Genomic DNA, 24,135 nt, shown 5'->3' with positions numbered 1-24,135 from the left:
CACAATCTGTTGTAATTTTACTTGAATACTTTCACTTGAGGCATTGTGTAAATTATACGGCACATGCTACCAACTTGAAAAAGATTGAGTAACACAATGACACACTGTCTGCAGTCCAGGGTTCACAATGGCTTATGGGGACTGCTACACAAATGCAAGGGTAAATCTTTAAAATTTGTCAGTTGTTGTAGCTCAATGAGTTTTAGAGTCCATGTAATGTTTACTGTCTTTGAATATATCTTTTGAAGACATTTTGGTGTATGCACCATAGCTTTTGGGCAAACCCTTTTAATTCAGTTGTATTTTGTCTTGCAAGTGAAGTAAAGCATGTTAATTCTGTATGTACAGCTCCAGTGCATGTATCTTGAAATAAAAACAAAATAGAAACTTTACTTTCTCTTGAAGTTCCTAACAGTATTACCGTTAAAGCAGAAATCTGAAAGGGTGTGGCTGGCATAAATTATTTTTATCAAATACTTCAGCAATTTAATTGAATAGATAAAAAGTCGACTCACCAAGTGGCAGCAGAAGACACACATAAAAGAAGGTTGTAATTAGGCAAGGTTTCACAGCCAGTGGCTCCTTCTTCGGGCAGGGAGCGAGACTGAAGGACTTTCCTTCTCATCCCATGTGGTAACTCTCCCCTGACTCAGTTCTGCATGCCTTTCCTGAAATTTACCCCTTTTCCTAGACTTCTCCAGTCATTTTCCTTCACCCCTCTTCTCCAATCATTTTCCTTCACCCCCCCTTTCTTTCCCTTCAACCCTTCTGCTCACTGACTCCAAAAGCTTGCATAATTACCACCTTCTTTTATGTGTGTCTTCTGATGCCTCTGGGTGTGTAATTTTTTATCTATACAATTAAATTATTCTGTCAAAAATTGATTATTTTCATTGTTATAAATACTTCAATAATTAACTCTTAATTTTTATTCAAAAAATACTTAGTTTGAAATTTAAGTCATAAGAATGGTCTGCTTTTTACCTACATGTGTTTTAAGACAGTGTACAAAATTTCAGCTGTCTTTAGTAGTTTTAAATCAATGTGTACCAGAAAATTATTAAAGAGAACTATTGGGAAATTCAAGTTAAAGTTAAAACTTTCTCTATTGAATCTAAAAACAGTAATACATCCCAGGTTCATATTCATCTTATTCCCAGTGTTCTTCTTCCTTTTTCTTTTGCAGAATTCTTGTTTCTTTGGTGGCTTCCAACACTGATTTCTCTGCTTCAAAGAGCCTCCTGCAGTCAATGGCAATTAAATCTCTTTGCATATTTGATCCACCAGGCACTCCCATCAATTCCATAACACTAAAGTTTGACACTGTGCCATGCTGGAAATTAGCACAGCATCTGGCACACTTATTTTCAAAATATTTAGTATTACAAGAAAATTGTTTGGTATTCATCCCCATATACAGTTGTTAAAACTCTGTCTTGGATTTTGAGTCTACAATGTGAAAGCTTCACTTATAATCTTTTTACTAAGATCCCTTGAAGTGTTTTTGACCCTATTCTTATTCGTTTGGAACTGAGTTGGAAGACTCACATTTGATCTGTCACCTGATGTATCTTGTGTTAAGTCACCATTAATTATCTTCTTCACATGGAGGACCTGAAAGAAGTATCTCTACAGAACAATGTGTACTCCTGGAAAGACTTGAACTCTTCTCCTTTGCAGCTGTTACTGGTGGAATGAAAAACAATATCTAGTCTAATTATGAAATGGCATCAACATTTCATCACTGACTGTCTCATACTTGTTTCAATGGGTATAAAAATCAAAATTACTTTGTAACTTCGAGCATATACAATTTAATTTGAACAGAACATCAACCTCAAGGCTAAACAGGTAGTAGTTCGTAAGCATCATACTTCATTTTAGAGCTTCCTTTGTTCATTGCTGTTTACATTCTTGAAAAGCATGTCTGCTTCTTGACAGTCAAGACACCATCAAGTCATGACATCAAAACATAAAATGCTCTGACCACAACTGGTGAAGATGTTTACTCACCATGGCATCCTGCCAATTATTCAAGCAGCACATCTCTCCATTCAATTGTGCATAAACGTGAAACAATATGACTGCACACGGTGCCTATTTTGTGACTTAGGTAGGATTAACTAATACTATTTTACTATTTTTTAACAACAGTCTTTCCTTGTCAAGAACAGGGAGGGGGAAATGTTGGTTGCATAAATGGCATGTAACAGTACAGATTCTCCTGATTTAAAGGAAAGATGTTACAAATCAATTCTCATAGCATAAAACTATGAAACACCTAACTACTTAAAGCTAATTGACCTCTTGTTAAAGAGAAAATACTTGATCTTTAATAGGCACAAGTCTGGCCTAGTCCCACCCACTTCCAGTTCTCAACAATATTTTTAGTATTGTGCTTTCAGTTTTAAAGTTTTAAGAAAATTATTAGTCTTTTATTTAGTTTCAGGCAGATTATGCTATCAGGATTACTTTATGAGTATTTATTTCACATATTTCACATTCTGATTATTTAATGCAGTATACTTGTGTAATCACCAGTCTATCTACCAAGATACATATATCATTTTAATATGTATATGGATTACTGTGGCAAGATTTAAATAAAACAAATTGTTTAAACATCTTCTTGTGGTTTCGGCATTTATGCTGCTAGCTACTATGTTGACTTTAATCTCGTGAACAATACATATTTCTGTTTCTATTATGTGATAATTACATTCTTATTTTATTTGAAATCAGTATATGTACGTATGTGAGTTTGAACATACACACATCAAAAACATTTTTGCATCACCCCGGTTCCCAGAAGTCCCGAAGATAGATGTTGACTGTGGATATTGTATCACAGACGCAGTCCCTTTGACTGTTCAGAGATGCCACTAAACCCGCCCAAAGATGTAAGCAAGCATGCATGAGCAATGCCTATTAGACGGAGGGGGTCCAACAGCTGATCAGTTCCTGTCTTCCACCAGGAAGGAGGTACATGGCTCGTGTTGTTCAACCATGCCTAGACATCGAATACCATGGTTCAATCATGTCCGTATTATTACTTTGTGCCAGGAAGGACTCTCAACAAGGGAAGTGTCCAGGCATCTAGTAGTGAACCAAAGCGATGTTTGAACATGGAGGAGATACAGAGAGACAGGAACTGTCAATGACATGCCTCACTCAGGCTGCCCAAGGACTACTACTGCAGTGGGTGACCGCTACCTATGGATTATGGCTCAGAGGAACCCTGACAGTAACGCCACCATGTTGAATACAGCTTTTCATGCAACCACAGTATGTCGTGTTAAGACTCAAACTATGCGCAATAGCCTGCATGATGCGCATCTTCACTCCAAATGTCGATGGCGAGGTCCATCTTTGCAACCACGACACCATGCAGTGCCATGCACATGGGCCCAATAACATGCCCAATGGACCTCTCTGGATTGGCATCATGTTCTCTTCACAGATGAGTGATGCATGTGCCTTCAACCAGACAATCATCGGAGACATGTTTGGAGGCAACCCAGTCAGGTTTAACGCCTTAGACACACTGTACAACGAGTGCAGCAAGGTGGAGGTTCCCCATGTTTTGGGGTGGCATTATGTGGGGCCGATTTACGCCGATGGTGGTCACGGAAGGCGTCACAGCGATTGTACTATATGTGAATGCCATCCTCTGACCAATAGTGCAACCATATTGGAGAAGCATTTGTCTTCATGGACAATGATTCATGGCCCCATTGTGCACATCTTGTGAATGACTTCCTTCAGGATAATGAGATCGCTCGACTTGAGTGGCCAGCATGTCCTCCAGAAATGCCTGGGATGTATTAAAAAGGGCTGTTCATGGGGGACGTGGCCCACCAACCACTCTTGAGTGATCTGCGGTGAATCGCCATTGGGGAGTGGGACAATCTAGACCAACAGTGCCTTGATGAACATGTGGACAGTATGCCACAACGAATGCAGGCATGCATCAATGCAAAAGGACATGGTACTGGCTATTAGAGGTACTGGTGTGTACAGCAATCTGGACCACCACCTCTGAAAGTCTTGCTGTATGGTGGTACAACAATGTTTATGTTGATCTCTGTTCCAATTTTCTGTACATGTTCCGGAACTCTTGGAACCGAGGTTAGGCAAAACTTTTTTTTGATGTGTATACTTTCCAACACTCTCTTACACTGTTGTTAACTGAGGAGTTTCCTGTCAAATATGTGTCTACTATACGATCTCCAGAGCCAGATCTCAGTACATATAAAACTTCCTGGCAGATTAAAACTGTGTGCCACAACAAGACTCGAACTTGGGCCCTTTGCCTTTCATGTGCAAGTGCTCTACTGACTGAACTGCATGAGCATGACCTGTCGTCACAGCTTTACTTCTCCCAGTGCCTTGTCTCCTACCTTCTAATCTTGACAGAAGCTCTGCTGTGAAACCTGCATGACTAGCACTCCTGGAAGAATATATATTGCAGAGACATGGCTTAGACACGTCCTGGGGACTGTTTCTGCAATATTCTTTCTTCCACGAATGGTAGTCTTGCAAGTATCACAGCAGAGTTCTGTGAAGTTTGGAAGGTATGAACTGAGGTATTAGCGGAAGTATAGCTGTGAGTCATGCTTGTGGAGCTCAGTCAGTAAAGCACAGCCAGCAAAAGGCAAAGGGTCCCAACGCCGAGTCTCGGCCTGACACAGTTTCAATCCATGAGGAAGTTTCATCAGTGCACACTCCACTGAAGGGTGAAAATTTCATTTTCAGTATATGCTCTTCTCAACTTGTGTAACCATCCTTCATCTCACTTTCTGGGTAAGTCTATTCAATTTTATAACTAACTTGGAGAAAACTTCCATATCATGAACATCATTCACTATATGACTTCAAACTTACATATTAACTCCACTTGCAGTCGTTCTAAGGACAGACACTGTGTCAAACCTCTGCGCCATTATAGATGTTGGTGTCCCCATTTTCACACAAAAAATAAGGTACTGGTCATAGGCCATCCTTTCCAAGGGATTCACCTATCCTTATACCTCTCCTACCTTCATAAATCGATAGGATTGTTCCTCCCATGAATTCACATGACCAAGACATAGGCCATTCCTCCTATGGACCTACCTAAACTTTTCTTCTCTGGCACTTATTCTGTGATTTTTGGGTATACCCCATCTTAACTTCAACAGTAACACACAGCTACTAGCCCTTTTCTACTACCTATACTCATTTCAAGCAAGAAGTTTCTCCATAATCATTATACGCTGACTTTACCTGATTACTCTCTACTTCTGCATTTTAACTCCTCTTTTTTCAACTTCTTTCTCCTTTTTACTATTGTTTATGACATGTCAGAGTTTATACGTGGACAAGGAAAAAAAGTTCTCGAATTTCCCGACTAAAAGTACACTTTCTGCCGGGTGAAAACACACTTTTTCCATGTTAAGTGACAGTATATTTTCCCTCAGAACTGTAAAACTTATCAACCTTTTGAATGGTTACCATTTTATACACGGGCGTAGAATTTCATGGCACTTTAGGAAACGAAACTCAGGAAAAATAAACACGTTTTGTAAAGATATTTGACGTTAAGCAACATTTACCCTGCATATTTTTGTATTAAGAAAGTATAAATTCTAATTCCATCAAAAACCACATGTTACTTTCCCAAGCACTGAAATTGAAATTGTGATGCGCTTTTGTTAGCCAGTCATAGCCCATGTCACGTGATCTCGCCAGCCGATGACAGCGGATATTCAGGGCATAGGACACGTGATGTAGTCAGCCAATTAGGAACATCACTGTTAAGTAGCGCGGACACAAAAACAAGAAAAGTTAATGGTTTAAATTGTTATACATAGTGTCACTATTAGAAAAGCAAAGCTTTCACGTAAAATGTTGGTTTCTAACGTTAATAAGCTGCAATAGAAGCTATGCTTCCATATATAATGTTGAACTTTTTGCGTGTGTTACACTTTAAAGGGGGGGGGGGGGGTAGGACGTCAACTGGGCTGACTTACAGTAGGAGAGGCACCACAGGACATTTTAATTTCCACTGTCTATACTTTTACCAATAAATTCATAAAAAATTGTCAACATGACCAAGAAGTATTCAGGGTTCACACCGATAGCAGTGGACATTGAAAACCTTAACAAAAGCAATTCGCTTTATATGTGAAATTCGACCATTTTTTCCGTTACCATTGGCTGCATTAATTGCTTTCGGTACACTTTTCTTCATAAGCATGAGAGATTCTTCAATGAATTTTCCACAGCATACAAATCATACTTAAAGGAGTATAAAACTCTAGAATTTATTTAATTTATGAAAAAATGACTGAGTTATTACATTTCAAACTTCATGTTTAGAAAAAACTCAAATTTTATAGTTAATTATCCTACTTTTTAATAGATTTGGAAAATTCTAGAGTTTTGCATCAAAGAGTTTGTGTTTAATAAGCATACTAAGTTTGATAGTAATAGGATATTTATTTTGGATGCTACATGTACCAAAGTACAGAAAATTGTGTTTTGTGGAAAATGGCTGTTAAAGTTTCTGCTTGTGTTTGGCATAGTTTTAGAACTGTCCGGCAACATAAGCAGGTTCTTTTTCGTTTTCAACATCAGTTTCCTTCCGCTTCACATTCCTATGATGCACTCTTCTGGGTTTTATGACCTCCAAAAATGATTTATCTGCTTTCCCTACACGCTCTCTGACTATCACATACAAAGCTTTGATACAGTTCACTCCGGGCTTAATTCCCATTTTCTCTAATACATATTTCTTGCTTTGACCACCGTCATTAAAACGTGAAACTGCATTATAAACACCAATAGCAAGTGCATTTGTCCCCACAAAAACGGATTTTGGCAATCTTTCCCATATACATTGGTTAAAACTTTCATATGGGTACCACCATGAAGGAATTTCTTCACTAAGTTTTCATTTGCAAGGTCCCTGAATATAGGTTTGATGGCTTCCATTAGAGCAGTTGGTAGAGAATTCCTATGATGATATTCTTCACCACCAACAATTGACCTTTGGTAGCCACACCATGATTCACTTCCTTTTTGGCATAAGTTGCGGATAGGGTTATTATCCGTGGACTTTTGTTGAACTATAAGGCCCAAACTGCTTGCTTCATATTTTTAAAGTCCCCTGTGTTCCTTCTTATTGCCAAACCATAATATGTCTGTAGTTTGTCAATTTCTGTATCCATCAGTCGCCCTCTTCCTTCTATTCCCTTCCCATCAGATAATTTTTTCCTGACAAATTTTGTCTCAGCCTTCTAAGTCTAGTGCCAAGTATTTTCTGTACATGTCCCACACATTCTAACTTCTGCACAATAGTCTCAGCTCCATATGGTGCACACTTTTGAACCTCAAGGAAAGATTTACTTTCACCATCACCAAGGTACTTCACATGATGCAGACCACGGGAGGCAACAAATCTGGTAAACAAGCGTACAACTCCCTGAACTTCCATACCTCCACTTGAGCCTTTACAGTTCATATTACGTACATGATCTGCAATCTCTTTCACACAACTATGACAAAATTTACTCATCACTTCAACATCTAGTACCTTACCAGTGCCAACAGATGTTGTTGTTACAACCAAGGAGGTATATAAACTACATAGAGTGGCTATCTGTGAGGTAATAGCGCTCCCAGCGGCAGCAAAAAGCAACACCGGCGCCATTTTTTGAAACGTCTACATGTCAGTATATTTTCATTTGGTGTATAGTACTGGCGTTAGAAAATCACTGTTTTCCGGTTGTGATTTGTTTTAAAAGTCTTATTGACTGATCGCGAATCATGCCCAGTGTATGTGCAGCGTACAATTGCGCTAATAGAAGTGATAAAACAACTGGAATATCATATTTCAGGTGAGTATCTAAATTCGTGTTGTACTTAGCGTCTTGTGCATAATTTTCGTGTTTAAGATATATGCAAAATGTAAATAAGCTATTGTATACATGTCTCTTTATTTTTAGATTTCCTCTGGAAAAGAAGAGCTGTTAAGTCGGTGGGTAGCCAATATGAGGTGAGATAAGTGGCAGACAACTCAATATAGTTACATATTTTCGTTTCATTTTGAAGATAGATACATGTATAGTACAAACGAGAAAAGGCGACTTCTGGCAAACGCAGTACCGATAATATTTACGTTTGCTGACCATCTGCAGAAAACAACCATAGTATAGAGACAACCAAGGAAACGGCCTGTCAGTGAGAAGTCAGTTTCCTTATCAAATGAACCAGGTAAAATAGTTTTCCTGTTATTTATTTGCTATATGGGTTATGTGTGAATTTTACTATTAATCAATATATGTTTAAAGAAAAATAAAGCTTAATGATAATACTTCATTTTTGTAGGTGAAAGAGTGAATCAGAATGATCATACAGACCATTCTTATTGTTTGCCTAGCCCCAAAAAATTGAAACAGAATTATGAGACACTACAGAAAAGGACTGAGAAGCTGAGGAAGCAAGCGGAACATGCAAGGCAAGGTGTTTCAAGAAAGAAGAAACAAAATGTGACATATGAAACAGTGGTTGTACGCCTAAATAAGAGACTTCGAGACTGTGTTTCTGAAGTGATAGGATGTGACAAAAAATAGTGATATTCTGAAGCACTTTTTGGAATGCAAAACGAATGTTCAATTCCTGAATATCCTAAAGAAATAAGACAGTTTGCCCTTACACTCAATTTGTACTCCTTCAAAGTTTATAATTATTTGCAGAAGTCTGTTAAATTACCCCGTCCTACGCTGTCAATTGGTCGTTTTTGGACCTACTGATTTAAAATTGTTTTTGACCTAATCTATATGGCATTGCAGCGAAATGAACTGCAACATTTCGTAATAAACTTTTCAATTAATCGATGTCAGAAGTATGTTTCATTTCTTTTAGCCTTCATCACGATATGTTTTACAGTACAGAATTCAGATTGTCATTGCAGATTGGCTTTTTTTTAATGCCATGCGTAGTAAACAAGGTAAAGATGGCGGCGACTATACACGTAGTTTCAAATCGCTCGGTAATTTGTGATCGTATTTCGTCAGTGAAGTGCACCATATGCCATAAAATTGTGTTAGATGGATTAAGAATTTGCGCTTTCAATCCTAAGTGGTGCCATACCCATTGTTTCTCACGATCGGAAGTCCTGAATAAGTGCGACTGCGGTATGGAATGCAACGGGCATGACAATGCCAGTGAAATGCACAGGGCAGGTTTGCAAGAGAATGTAGAGAACGAACTTAGGAAACAACTCGATTATATTATAAAATACGCAAAGACGCTTGAAAACTTGGTAATAAGTGTGAGAAATTCCTCAAAATCTAGCCTACAAGAGTTCTCAAATACCAGTCAAATAAGCAGCACACGACCACAAACAAAAACAGCTGAACTTACTTTAAAACTAAGTAATAGGTTTAGTGTGCTTGAAAATAGCACAGAGGAGAAAGAACAATCAAATTGTACCATCATCCATACGGACAGTTCAGTGATCAACGCTAAATTGCGCTCACAAAGCAAAACAAATCGACCTACTATTTGTAAACAAAACAAAAAACACACGTTGGAAAATAGACAAGAAATCCTTATTCTAGCAGACAGCCATAGAAGAGGTGTAGCCGAAATTATGAGTTCTAAGAAAACAGGATTCAAGGTAACTGGCGTAATCAAACCAGTAGCGCCACTATGTGAAGCTGTAATCAATCTATGACGAATGGCAGCACATGTGTGATAATTAGAGGCGTCAACGATGTATACCACAATGAAACTAGACGTGCTACAACAGTTTTAAAGCAAGTAATTTGTAAATTGCCTGAAGTGAAATTTTTTGTTGTCAGTATCCCTCATAGGTATGATCTCATGGAAAACTCTTGCGTGAATACTGAGATTATTACCGCCAACAGACTTTTCGCTAAGATATGTCGAGGTTATCCTAGTGGTACATATGTTAGGATAAATAGTGATTGCAGAGAGCATTTTACAGAGCATGGACTTCACATAAACTTGAAAGGGAAAGAAGCCATGAGTGCTGAAATAACGAAAGCTAGTAAAGACTCTAAAGTAGAAAGAAACACTATTACACTGTCAGAAAACGGCCTTATTAAAGTATCAACATTAGTGGAAATAGGAAGAGCTGATGCCCTACAATCACTGGTAGCAACAGAAGATTCTTTGACGTTAGAAGAAGTGCAAAAATCTGAAGTGTCGTCCAGCACAGCAGCCACATCAGCCAAATTGTCAGTAGTGTCGAAATCATCAAAAACAGCTGAACCATTATCATCAGCAGCAGATGTACCAACTTCCCCAGCAGGTTCAAAATCAAGTCCAGAATCTGTGACTAGTCCATCAATCAGAAGAACAGAGGCAAGACCAGTGGTACAAAATGCCACTCAGATATCATCAACAGAAGAAAAATCAACACCATCGAAGCATCATTTATCAGCTTCATACGCAGCTTCAACGTCCACAGTTTCAGCAAAAGTTCCAGCATCAATTGGAACATCAGTTACAAAAACGGACTCAGCATCAAAACTGGCAGTATCTCCAACATCCACAGAATCATCAGCTTCAGAAACACCTCCAGCATCCACTGAAACAGCACCTACAACTATAGATACAACAAGTATGGTGGCACGTTCAGGGGTAAGAAATACAAGGAGCAGGAAATGTGTAATTCCTAAGAATTTTTGGTTCAAATGGCTCTGAGCACTATGGGACTCAACTGCTGTGGTCATTAATCCCCTAGAACTTAGAACTACTTAAACCTAACTAACCTAAGGACATCACACACATCCATGCCTGAGGCAGGATTCGAACCTGCGACCTTAGCAGTCGCACGGTTCCGGACTGCGCGCCTAGAACTGCGAGACCACTGTGGCCGGCAGAATTTTTGGTACCCAGTCTCAGCAAGGAACAGCCGGTAACATTGGGAAACATAAGTACAAATTCCTCTCAATCTAATTTCAATAATTTTTTAAATAATGAGCCTTAACATACAATGCATTAAAAATAAAATATTAGAACTTGAGATTGCAGCCAGTGAAGCTAGTATAGATTGTATTTGCATTCAAGAACATTGGTGCATGAGTTATGAACTAGAAAATATTTGCATTTCCCTATACAAATTAGTAAGTCATTATTGTAGGAAGGAAACAAGACATGGTATTGTTTGCATTTATGTAAAACCTGGAGTAAAGGTTAAAAATATGACTGTAACTGAATCCTTGAGTGAAGAAAAACATTTTGAGGCTGCAGCAATACAGTTGAATATACAAAAGAGTAAATTAATAATAATGCAAGTGTACAGATCACCATGTGGTGATCCTGAAATTTTTAGAAATAAGTTAGAGGCATTGCTCAAAATATTACATCATAAAAAATCAACAATAATTATTGATGGAGATTTTAATGTCAACTTATTGACTAAATGTGCATCCAAAGATCAGTTCCTGAATGTTTTACAGAGCTTCAATTTGTATCCACATATAACTAACCCTACAAGAATAACAAACTCTTCAAAAAGTCTCATAGATAATATCTTCACAAATATATATGCCATAGATATAGATGTAATAAATGTAGACCGAGGAATATCTGATCACAATGCACTCATCCTTAAATTTCAAAATATTTCATACCAAATGTACAAAAGAACCTTCTCCACAAATAGTTGCAGTCACTTCATAAATACACTGACTAACCAATCATGGGCAAAAGTAATGTTACAAACTAGCACAAACACTGCATATAATGTTTTTTCTTCCCTGTTTATGTTTTCCTAAGAAACTTGTCAAAACAAACACATATGGGTATACACATTCTAACTCCTGAATCACAACAGGTATTAGAAATTCCTCCAGGACCATGAAAATGCTTAACTATAGACCAAAAAGTTGGACTGACTCCAAGTTTAAAGGACATATAACAAATTACAATATATATATATATATATATATATATATATATATATATATATAAAAGTAATGTCAAAAGCAAAATTACTAATTAATGATAAATTAATAACAAAATCAGGCAATAAATCAAAAATTATATGGGAAATTGTGAAAAATAAAAAAGGTAAGGGCCTCAAGGATCAGGAAATAGTACTCAAAAAATAGTGAAAATATTGAATTAAAAGATGAAACTATGGCAAATTACATTAATAATTACTTTTTAAGTGCACCAGTGTCATTAAGTAAAGACATTACTAAACATGAGAAATTAACAGCCCCAAAAGTAGCCAGTGGTATGTTGTTAACTCCCACAAATGATAATGAAATATTAAAGGTGATAAATAGTCTAAAATCAAAAATGTCTGCAGGTGTGGATGAAGTGCCTGTGTCAATAATAAAAAAGTTGCCCAACAAATTATATAGCCCCTGGTACATTTTGCCAATTTGTCTTTCAGCGAAGGAGTGTTTCCTGAGAGGTTGAAAATCTGTAAGGTTAGACCTCTGTTTAAAAAAGGAGATCAATACAAGGTAGAAAATTATAGACCAATATCCCTTCTCCAATCATTTTCAAAAATTCTAGAGAAATTAATGAAAACCAGACTCATAAATTACTTAGATGCTCACAAACTTCTAAACTGCAATCAACATGGCTTTCGCTCGGGCCACAGCACAGAATCAGCTATCCATGCCTATACCAAATAGATTGTCAGGATCCTCGACACTAAAAAATGTGTAGTGGGAATTAACTTAGATTTATCTAAAGCTTTTGATACAGTAAATCACAAAATTCTGGTAAACAAGATGGAGGCAACAGGTGTAAGGCGAGTTGTGAAGCAGTGGTCTTAATCTTACCTTCACGATAGAACTCAGGTGGTAGAAATCAACGCAGAAAAAAAAAAAATCAGAAAATCAAGTGGGCCTCAGATGCAAAGAAATTGGAAATAGGGGTGCCACAGGGCAGTGTTCTTAGTCCTTTATTATTCTTGCTTTATATAAATGACATAAAAAATCCTAATATTTCTACCAAAATAATGTTGTTCGCAGATGACACTAGCATAATTATAAGTGCTGATAACAAATCATTAACCAGCACAACTGGTATAGTCCTGCAATATATTCAACATTGGTTTAATGCTAATGAGTAAATGCTTAATCTAAATAAAACAAATTATATACAGTATGGCAAAGCAACTCAAGATATGGACCTCCAGTTAAAACTAATGTATAAGAAGACAGAGAGTGTACAATCCACAAAGTTTTTGGGCATGAACTTTAATCAAAACTTAAGCTGGAAAGACCATCTCAAGTACTTATCCCACAGGCTCAATTTGGCATGTTTTGCATTGAGGATATTATCTAGAGTATGCAGCACAGACTGTACTAGACTAGTGTATTTTGCTTATTTTCAGTCCATCATGTCTTACAGCATAGTGTTCTGGGGTAAAACTAAATCAAAACAGATATCTCCAAACTTCAGAAAAGAGCTATACGAATCATAACACATAACTCTCCAAGAACTCATTGTAGGCCCCTTTTCAAAGAACTGCAAATACTCACAATACCATCACTGTATATTTTTAAAAGCATTCTGTGTACAAGAGCACATTTGAAAAATCTACGTACAAGTGAGGACTGCCATAATTACAATACTAAAACTCTTAAGAATTTGTATGTAGAAAGGGTAAGGACAACAAAACCCCAAAAGCATGTAAGTTATTTTGGAATAAAACTTTACAATGTTCTGCCAGTGTACACGATAGATGAAGTAAAATTTAACACTGAGCTTAAAAATTACCTTTTAAGCAAAACTTTCTATGACATAGATGAGTACTTTCATTGTGTGCCAAAAATTTTAATTGATATGTCTAAATTTGTACTTTTAAAAAAGTACCTTGAAAGTGATACTCCATTATTATGTCTGGAGTACTTGTATGATAACTTTGTTGTGACAATTCCTACATCATGTAAATGATTTACAGGAAGATAATAAAATGAAAATGAAATATTAGCAGACAACGTGTAGGCTGCACCTTGACGTTACAAGACATGGCGGCTCATTTTTCAAGTTGCTTCAAAGCTGGCGGTGCCATAGGCAGTCTATGTTGTTTATATAGGTCGTTGGTTACAACTGCACGCCTTTCAAAACTTAGAACAAACAAAACCAACGATCAAAACAATGCATGTCGATAGCAGCAGAGAAAGTATCGATAGTCCTTTGTTTCACGTATGACTATCTTCGGCACAAATATTACATTCGAATTTTACAGAGCGAAATACACTTAGGTATGACAGAAGAATGCTGTGCAGAGGGGCGTGGCGCTGCACCTTCATACACTTAAGACCAAATTACGTACCTTATAACTCCTCAAATATATATGTTTTATACATCAAATTATCCAGGAAGACGTGCGCTACAAAATAAGCATACTTCTGAAAAATCGATTTTTTAAAATTTTTGTCGTCCTACCCCCCTTAAGATATATCACACAAATGTGCCAGTAAAATTTTTAATAACGAGATAAATGTCTGATCTGCTGGGCTCGAAATTCTTCTAAATGACTCGTCATCAAAGATTTGATTTTTAAATTAGAGTCAAACGCTGTGCGATTTAAAAAAATTCATCCTACATTCTCGCACATAGTTCAACTTGCGTAAAAGGAAATTTACTTTGAAAGTAACGCTTTTCAAATCAACATTCGCAATATTTTCCCGCGATCTGTTAGAAATAGGTTCGTTTCAGCAGTTGCCAGAGAATCTCTTCAGGAGGCCTAGTTTCTCCTCGTCATCTTTGAACAGTTGTATCTGGAGGTGTGGGTCGGCCTCATTTTCTATTCGAGGTATCCTGTTACGGATGGCAGTATATATGAGCCTAACTTTATAAAACTTGTCTTTATTGTCTCCTAGTTTAGCCATGTTGTTAACAAGATGTAAATTTGTTCTGAGTTGGAAGAATCTATTTCTGGGCATACTATCCAAGAATAATTGCATTTTCAAAGTTGTTTCCCAATACATTCAGACTATTGGAAATTTTAGAGTTCCCATAATTACATGAAGCCCAAACAAGATTTGGAGTTCCGCTGGTGTAGTTTGTTTGAAATTGCTAATTGTTCCACCCTGCAAGGCATAAGGTTTTTCATATCAGCCATAGCACTGAATAGATCATTGGTAATGTACTTGCTGATATAAGTTGAAGGAGAAAGTATTTCCTATTCTTCCGTTGTTCTCATTCGTAATATGAATCCAGTATAGAGAGAGGACAGTGATGCCACTTGTCTTTTCTTCTGATAAAATGTATTTTACATCACTGAGCTCATTGGTGGTAAGTGGATCACTGTCTCGAATGTCACTATCGTTGTTATCATTGTCACCGCACACATCACTCTCATTATTTGCAGTTGACTCATCAGTGGTTTCTTCCCTGTTTATTTTGTCAGCCCCCACTCTGACTCCTTCTCTCTTGAAGTACAGTAGGATTCTACATCAGGAAATGATTCTTCACCTGATGATAAAGTGATATCTGACACCTCTCCATTCAGCAGCATCTCTAAAATGGCATCTGCATCTCGCTCCATGTTGAAATACTGTTTCTTTGACATGATCAACAGAACTGAAATATTCACAAATAATAATATCAGTTGTGGTATTTCCCTAAAATAATAGTTTACAGTATACCTAACGACATTGTCATCAACTGGAGCTTCAATGCTATTTCTATTTTCCTAATTGTTGCTCATAACAATATCTAGTAATACACAAGATACTCAAAGTTATGTAAAACACTGTTCTTGAGACCTGATGGCTACAATTGTGCACACAGAAAAACGTCGCTTCTTTTTGTTGACTAAAAGAAATGGTTTTGAAATATTGATTGTTGTAATAAATAAATGGAACATTCTACAATGTTAATGCAAAACAACAATACTGGTAGTCAACTATACTGTGGGTTACAGCATACCAAAGACTACCAGGTATTTTCAAGGTCACTAACTGCTTTGCACTGCTAAAATTAATGTGTTGATATGTTTATAGCGCTGCAAAACAGATTGCAGCACTTGTGCATGGTGAAAAGAATGAACATTCACAAATGTGTACAGCAGCTCCAAATTGAGGAAAAATATTTCTATTGCAGTTAAGACGTCGTGAAAATTTATGTACACTATTGTAACCACAGGGTCTGAAAGGGTTAACACACACCAAATAACGAGCCTGTTTTTACACAAATAGTCAGTTTTATAACACGACAGAATATAATTCACGAAGAACCAATATCAAATGTCTTGGCCTACTACAAGCAAAGAGCTTTACGTTTCACATTTCATTCATACGCTCCAGTTTCTCAAGCATGATATAGAAAAGTAGCAATACGAAATTGTTATATAAATTTGGAATCATGATAGTTTTTCCATAATTTGTGTGATGTCCCCGTTTCTTCTCCTTCCTCGTTCTAACAATCTAACCATTAATTCTGTAACTATTCCTGCCACTGTCAAAACTTATTTGTTGGTTAACTTTACTAACCCTGTCAGAATCGTCGATTTCGTTATCCCGCGATTACTCTCCGGTTAGGCGTTGTTAAATGTTCACAGAACACGTTTTCATCGCTGCTTCCAGAACAGAACTTACGCGGCTGCTAGCCTGGGACTGTACAACCGGCACTTACTAGTGTAGCGATGTGGCCAAAAATTTTCTGTCAAAATTTCATTTTCTTGGATACACCGAAATGATTCGTAATCTTTCTTACATGTTATTCCTGTTAGTCGTTCATTTCCACTCTGGTAGTCTGAATCCATGGATTTCGCTGGTAAACATACAACGCTGATCATTCGCAAACCCAATCAACCATGTAATCAGACAGCGATTGGCATTCATCCGCTCGACTTTATTCCGCTCAGCCACGGCCGCATAGACCCGCCCCCTTTTGTCTGCAGGAAAGTTTATTTCTAGGTACGACGAGAATTCCCCTGACAGACATCAGAAGGTGTTCAAAAACGTTAAAAAACCAACATGGATGAGTTAAAATTCATATGAATAATCGATAGACCAACGTGCGCTGGATGCTAAGCGCTTAGTGAAACAAGTTTTTTTTTCCCCTCAAGAATATGAATATGCCCCCCCCCCCTCGGAATTTGCCACCGGTTTAGATACCACGGTTTGCCCCTGCCCCCCTTCCTAGATTCTGCGAATACGTGAAGCTGGCAGCTTGGGCACGCCAGTAAAATTTTTCCTGATAGCATCTAGGTGCTTACTGCGGCTGCTTACACAACCAACAGCCACATTTCTGTAGCCAGAAGCGCATGCGCATGAGCCTCTCCGTGCTATAACGACACTAATGTAAACGGTTTTGACGTCACGTTCATCGGAGACAATTGTTTGTTACGAAGCATTGCATAGTCTTCCTTAAGTCTTTAACACATTTTGCTGCTGGCAGACGCTTGTATGAGTACTATGTTTTGTTGTTGTATATAGCGCATTTCCTTCACAATTTAAGTTTTATTTTAGTTTTTCTCTCGTTCATCTTTTATTGCTGCAGTAGCAGGCTTTAGTAATATCCTTAGTTAGAGTATCGATTCTTACCAGTCAACATTACAAAAAAATTAACAGAAAACTAAAACAACGAAAAATTCCCAGGTTTTTCGCGGATCGTATCTGCGTGTATAATAGGTGTCACACCTATGTATTCTGCTTCTACTTTTTGAAAAATATTTTCTTACCTTTCACTCTTACATCTACTAAATTTAGACAACGCTCGACTATTTGTGTATATTCAATAACATAATGTAAATGGAGAGATAAAAAAATCTACTCACCAAGAGGCACCAAGGGAAAAACACACACACACACACACACACACACACACACACACACACACACACACACACACAAAAGGTTTTAAATTTTACAAGCTTTCGGAGCTACTGGCTCCTTCTGGTAGAAGAGTTGAAGGGGGAAGGAAGAGTGGTGAAGGAAAAGGACTGAAGAGGTTTAGGAAAAGGGATACAGTTCAGTACAGTAACCCAGAACCCCAGGTCAAGGGACATTTACCGGACAGGAGAAGAACCTAAGGCTGATTGTTGTGGACTGCACCGGACGAGATTTGAAAACCTGAGAGCTACAGGTAGAAGACAGGGTAATATGCAAGGCAGAGATTACTACTAAAACATCGTGCCCGAGTTCATAAAAGTGAAAAGTTATGTGCACTGTAACAGAGGTAGGAGCGGGGATGGCAAAAAATAGAAAATCAATGATGTAGAAAACCAAAATGGAGTGAAGACAGAAGTTATTACTGTGAAGAAAGACTGAGACAGAAAGAATTAATGTAAATGAAGGCCACTCGTGTGGCAAGAAGCAAGGACATGTTGTGCTAGTTGCCACTTGCAGAGTTCTGAGAAATTGGTGTCTGGGGCTGAAGTGTGAGTGGTGGTGTATACAGCAAAGAGGTCATCAATGTACCTAAACCAGTGGCTAAACGCTTAGGGATACCAGGTAGGGGTCTCCAAGCGACCAATGAAAAGGTTGGCATAGAAAGAGGCCAATCTAGTTCCCATGGTTGTACCCTGATCAGTATGTATGTCTGCCCCTCAAGTATGAAGTAATTGTTGTTAAGTATAAAGTTGATTTAGGTGAGCAATAAGGATGTTATAGGTTTGGAATCAGGATGGTGGTGACTGAAGAAGTGTTCAGCAGCAGAAAGACCATATATGTGGGGGATGTTGGTGTAGAGGGAGATGGCATCAGTTGTGTGGTGGGAGTGATTTAATATGATATAGGCAATGGTTAGTATCTTTAATATAGGAGGGAAGTCTTTGTACTACGAGTTGCAGGTGTTGACCAACTAAAACAGATATACGTTCAGTGAGTGCTCTGAAGCCAGCAACTATAGGACAACCAGGATCATTAGGTTTGTGGATGTTAGGAAGAAGATAAAAGGTGAGCGGTTCGGGTGGGATAAGAAGTTCTACGGATTTAGGTATAAGTCCTTGTGTGGGGCCTGAGGTTTTTAGGAGGGGCTGCAGTTCAGTTTGAATCCGAGGGATGGGATCTTGATGGTAGATGCTGTATATAGAGGTGACACACAGCTGGTGTAGACCGTCACTAGATACTCCTGTCAATCAAGTACTACAAAGAAGAGAATTCTAGTGGAGTGGAAACTGGCAGATAAGGCATGTACGTCGCTGGTTAGCCGGGTAAGTGCAAGAGAATGCTGTATTTGAGACTGTAAAAGAGGCTGGTGCAGAGTAGGATTAAATTCGGAAAGGAGTAACTTCAAGGGACAAGCAGGTTCCAAGAAATAGAATGTGGGAACTTAATTTTGATGGTGCAAAAATATGTTTTCGAAAAGAACGGATTCCTCATGGCAAAGGGAGGACAGCTTACAATGTTAGAATTGGTGAGTGTGGCAGAAATGAGAGTCAGATGATGGAAAAAGATATAAAAACAGCAGAAATGCAGTGGAAAAATAATAAAAATGAAAAATTATGGCCGGCCAGTTCTAGGCGCTTCAGTCTGGAACTGCACGACTGCTATGGTGGCAGGTTCGAATCCTGCCTCGGGCATGGATGTGTCTGACGTCCTTAGGTTCGTTAGGTTTAGTAGTTCTAAGTTCTAGGGGACTGATGACCCCCAGATGTTAAGTCCCGTAGTGCTCAGAGCCATTAGAACAATTTTTTTTAAAAGTTATGGTTATCAAGAGGCAATTAGCGGGTGAGAACTTCTCGCCACAAGAGTGGTCTTCTATGATTGGGAAGGGGATACGCAAAGTCAAGTCCTGAAAGTGGCCCGACAGAACAGAAGCTCACACGAGATAATGTGAACTACTTTGCTTGGTAAATGATCTATCTGCTGCTGAACATTTCCTCAGTCAGCGTCAACCTGATTCCAAACCTGAAGAATGGGTAGCTTTCGGGGATGAAGTAGTGAAGGCAGCAGAGGATCAAGTAGGTCAAAGAACGAGGGCTAGTAGAAATCCTTGGGTAACAGAAGAAATATTGGATTTAATTGATGAAAGGAGAAAATATAAAAATGCAGTAAATGAAGCAGGCAAAAAGGAATACAAACGTCTCAAAAATGAGATCGACAGGAAGTGCAAAATGGCTAAGCAGGGATGGCTAGAGGACAAATGTAAGGATGTAGAGGCTTATCTCACTAGGGGTAAGATAGATACTGCCTACAGGAAAATTAAAGAGGCCTTTGGAGAAAAGAGGACCACTTGTATGAATATTAAGAGCTCAGATGGAAACCCAGTTCTAAGCAAAGAAGGGAAAACAGAAAGATGGAAGGAGTATATAGAGGGTCTATACAACGGCGATTTACTTGAGGACAATATTATGGAAATGGAAGAGGATGTAGATGAAGATGAAATGGGAGATACGATACTGCGTGAAGAGTATGACAAAGCACTGAAAGACCTGAGTCGAAACAAGGCCCCCAGAGTAAACAACATTCCATTGGAACTACTGACGGCCTCGGGAGAGCCAGTCCTGAAAAAACTCTACCATCTGGTGATCCAAGATGTATGAGACAGGCGAAATTCCCTCAGACTTCAAGAAGAATATAATAATTCCAATCCCAAAGAAAGCAGGTGTTGACAGATGTGAAAATTACCAAACTATCAGTTTAATAAGTCACAGCTGCAAAATACTAACACGAATTCTTTACAGACGAATGGAAAAACTAGTAGAAGCCGACCTCGGGGAAGATCAGTTTGGATTCCGTAGAAATGTTGGAACATGTGGGGCAATACTGACCCTACGACTTATCTTAGAAGCTAAATTAAGGAAGGGCAAACCAACGTTTCTAGCATTTGTAGACTTAGAGAAAGCTTTTGACAATGTTGACTGGAATACTCTCTTTCAAATTCTGAAGGTGGCAGGGGTAAAATACAGGGAGCGAAAGGCTATTTACAATTTGTACAGAAACCAGATGGCAGTTATAAGAGTCGAGGGACATGAAAGGGAAGCAGTGGTTGGGAAGGGAATGAGACAGGGCTGTAGTCTCTCCCCGATGTTATTCAATCTGTATATTGAGCAAGCAGTGAAGGAAACAAAAGAAAAATTCGGAGTAGGTATTAAAATCCATTGAGAAGAAATAAAAACCTTGAGGTTCGCCGATGACATTGTAATTCTGTCAGAGACAACAAAGGTAAAACGAGGATAACGGAATATAGTCGAATTAAGTCGGGTGATGCTGAGGGAATTAGATTAGGAAGTGAGACACTTAAAGTAGTAAAGGAGGTTTGCTATTTGGGGAGCAAAATAATTGATGACGGTCAAAGGAGAGAGGATATAAAACGTAGACTGGCAATGGCAAGGAAAGCGTTTCTGAAGAAGAGAAATTTGTTAACATCGAGTATCGATTCAAGTGTCAGGAAGTCTTTTCTGAAAGTATTTGTATGGAGTGTAGACTTGTATGCAAGTGAATCATGGGCGATAAATAGTTTGGACAAGAAGAGAATAGAAGCTTTCGAAAGATGGCGCTTCAGAAGAATGCTGTTTAGATGGGTAGATCACATAACTAATGAGGAAGTATTGAATAGGATTGGGGAGAAGAGAAGTCTGTGGCACAACTTGACCAGAAGAAGGGATCGGTTGGTAGGACATATTCTGAGGCATCAAGGGATCACCAATTTAGTATTGGAGGGCAGCGTGGAGGGTAAAAATCGTAGAGGGAGACCAAGATATGACTACACTAAACAGATTCAGAAGGATGTAGGTTGCAGTAGGTACTACGAGATGAAGAAGTTTGCACAGGATAGAGTAGCATGGAGAGCTGCATTAAACCAGTCTCAGGACTGAAGACCACAACAACAACATCCTCCTTGCTCACCTTTATACTTACCAACAATTACTTCACCCTTGAGGGGTAGACTTACGAATAGATCAGGGTTGCAACCATGGAAACCAGATTGGCTTCTACCTATGCCGACTTTTTCATGGGTCCCTTAGAAGGGCCTTCCTGGGATCCATAAGCCTTTAGCCACTAGTTTCGTTCAGATACATTGATGACATCTTTGCTGTATAGACTCATGGTGAGGCTGACTTGTTAAAATTCTTAGAATATCTAAATACCTTCTCCCAATTAAATTTCACATGGTCCTATTCTAAATCCCATGCCACTTTCCTTGATGTTGATCTCATCCTCACCAAAGGTCCTACACACTTCTGTCCACATCAAACCTACAAACAAACAACACCTACATTCTGACAGTTGACATCCTTTCCCTGTCAAGTATTACCTCCAATACAGCCTTGGTATTCAAGGCAAGCATTGTATTTACCCATGACTGACTTCTCTAAACAAAAAACGTTTGTAAACACAACCATAGAATAATTCTTTATTCATTTTTTAAAATGTATAAAAGCAATAACATTATACTAGGTAGTCATTTTAAAATATTCATAGTTTTCACCTTTCAATACGTTTTACAGTACTATACATTATCCCAACTCCTAATACTCTTATATGAGAATACAACTAAAACCATTCTTATTCTGTTTTTCATGTACCACATGTACATAGTGACATACAATTACATAACGAATTGGAAATATTAACTGCTATATATTCATGACAAATTTAATCTATGGTACAGTTAAATTTATGGAGTAATTGATCATTTACCATCTGAACTTGCAGTTCAACAGTCGCAAAACAAGCACTAGACACTATGATTTAGCTGTTGTAGACATAGGGGCCTTCCTGACCATTTTCGCATTGAGCTCACTCCCTTTCTGGTTCCTTACAATTGTTTTTACTGTAGCAGTAGTAGTAAAAGGTATTACTTTATTAAAAGATAATAGGTTAGTCGAAGGAAAAAGAAACTGTCTTTAGGAAAACTAAAAAAGAAATATGGGAATAATTTTAACTGGTGTGGTGGATGCACACATCAATTGAAGATAGACTGTGAACTTATGTAGCATGCAGGATGCAACAGTATGGACAACTGTAATCTCTTTGGTTCTGATTGTCTGATGTTTGTTCACCATAAAGTCTGTGAAGTTGTTCTCTGCATATGTGGGTATACAGGGTGAAGCGAAATTCCCGCACTCGGGCTACACAGCACGACTCCTCACATGCCAGTGATTAAAAAATCTATCTCACAAAATTTCATCTGGCAAGTACATCTGGCAGAAAGAGGATGTTGATGAGTGGCTATCTGGCAACACTGTAACCACATGTATGGTAACTACCTGTGTCAGCATATATTATTAGTGTAGAACAGTTGTTTCAGGGAATAGAGTTTTGGGTTAGCATGCATGTGGTCTATGGTTTGATCCTGGGTTGAGACACATGTTTTTTATTTGGTAAATGTAGTCCAGGTGCTACAGTATCTGGCATCTTAATCGTCAGCAGCAATTGCAGCGGATCCTGTAGAAAAAATTTGCACTTACATACTACAATCATAGAAATGAAAGACACGTCAGCATTGAAAGAAGCCCTTCCACATCTTTATCTGCACCACTTCATCTAACAAATGCGAAAGTTGTTTACAGAACTCTGACGAATGTGGAAGAATTGGTAGCACATATTTTTGCTGCTGCTGTTACTGTGGATGCACCTTTGCTGTGAAGGGTCAAGAGTTGTATGATCCAATGGATTGTGCAATGTTTGGACATGCAGTGAGGTTGTTTTGAGCATCTGTTGTTCTGAGGACAATGTATCTGCTATTAAGGTCTTGTGGTCATTAATATGGACATTATTACTGTCACTGGTTGCTGATGTGAAACATCTGAGCACTTATATTACACGTAGTATGAATGACAAGTAGATGTGTTATTGTACTGTACTACCATCTTTAGCATCTCTAAATTGATACTGTTTTTGCAGTTATTCTGTCCTAAGACAAGTCATTTGTTTCAACTGTCTATGTCTTATTTAGCTAAATATGCATTTGTTATGTTCAATGTTACAAAATGTTGTAAATTTAGGATACATGTGACCTAAGAAACCCTGTATATTAGGGGGGTTGGGAGGGAGGGAAAAAGAGCCCCAACTCAGGATCGAACCATCCATCTCCTTCATGCTAACCATTGCACCACCTGTACATCACTACTGATGCGTACTAACAGAGGTAGTTACTGTACATGTCCTTACAGTGTTGTCAGATTGCCACTCTTTAACATCATTTTTCTGCCGGATGTACTCACTGGATGAAATTTTGTGTGACCTTATCACT

At 38.2% G+C, this 24,135-nt stretch overlaps 1 long non-coding RNA gene across 1 annotated transcript in view; it reads left to right on the top strand.

Annotated features, from left to right (window-relative positions):
• Window positions 1–8,887, top strand: part of LOC126335074 (uncharacterized) — an 89,048-nt gene extending 80,161 nt beyond the window's left edge. Inside the window, exons 2-3 of the long non-coding RNA XR_007564813.1 lie at window positions 7,989–8,256; window positions 8,371–8,887. This is a non-coding gene — a long non-coding RNA (uncharacterized LOC126335074). The remainder of the gene's footprint in view (window positions 1–7,988; window positions 8,257–8,370) is intronic.
• Window positions 8,888–24,135: the final 15,248 nt, after the last annotated feature.

This window comes from Schistocerca gregaria, chromosome 2 (assembly GCF_023897955.1).
Source record: "Schistocerca gregaria isolate iqSchGreg1 chromosome 2, iqSchGreg1.2, whole genome shotgun sequence".
Lineage (NCBI taxonomy): Eukaryota > Metazoa > Arthropoda > Insecta > Orthoptera > Acrididae > Schistocerca > Schistocerca gregaria.
Note: the sequence above shows the minus strand (reverse complement) of the source record. Positions and strands in the feature narration are given on the sequence as shown.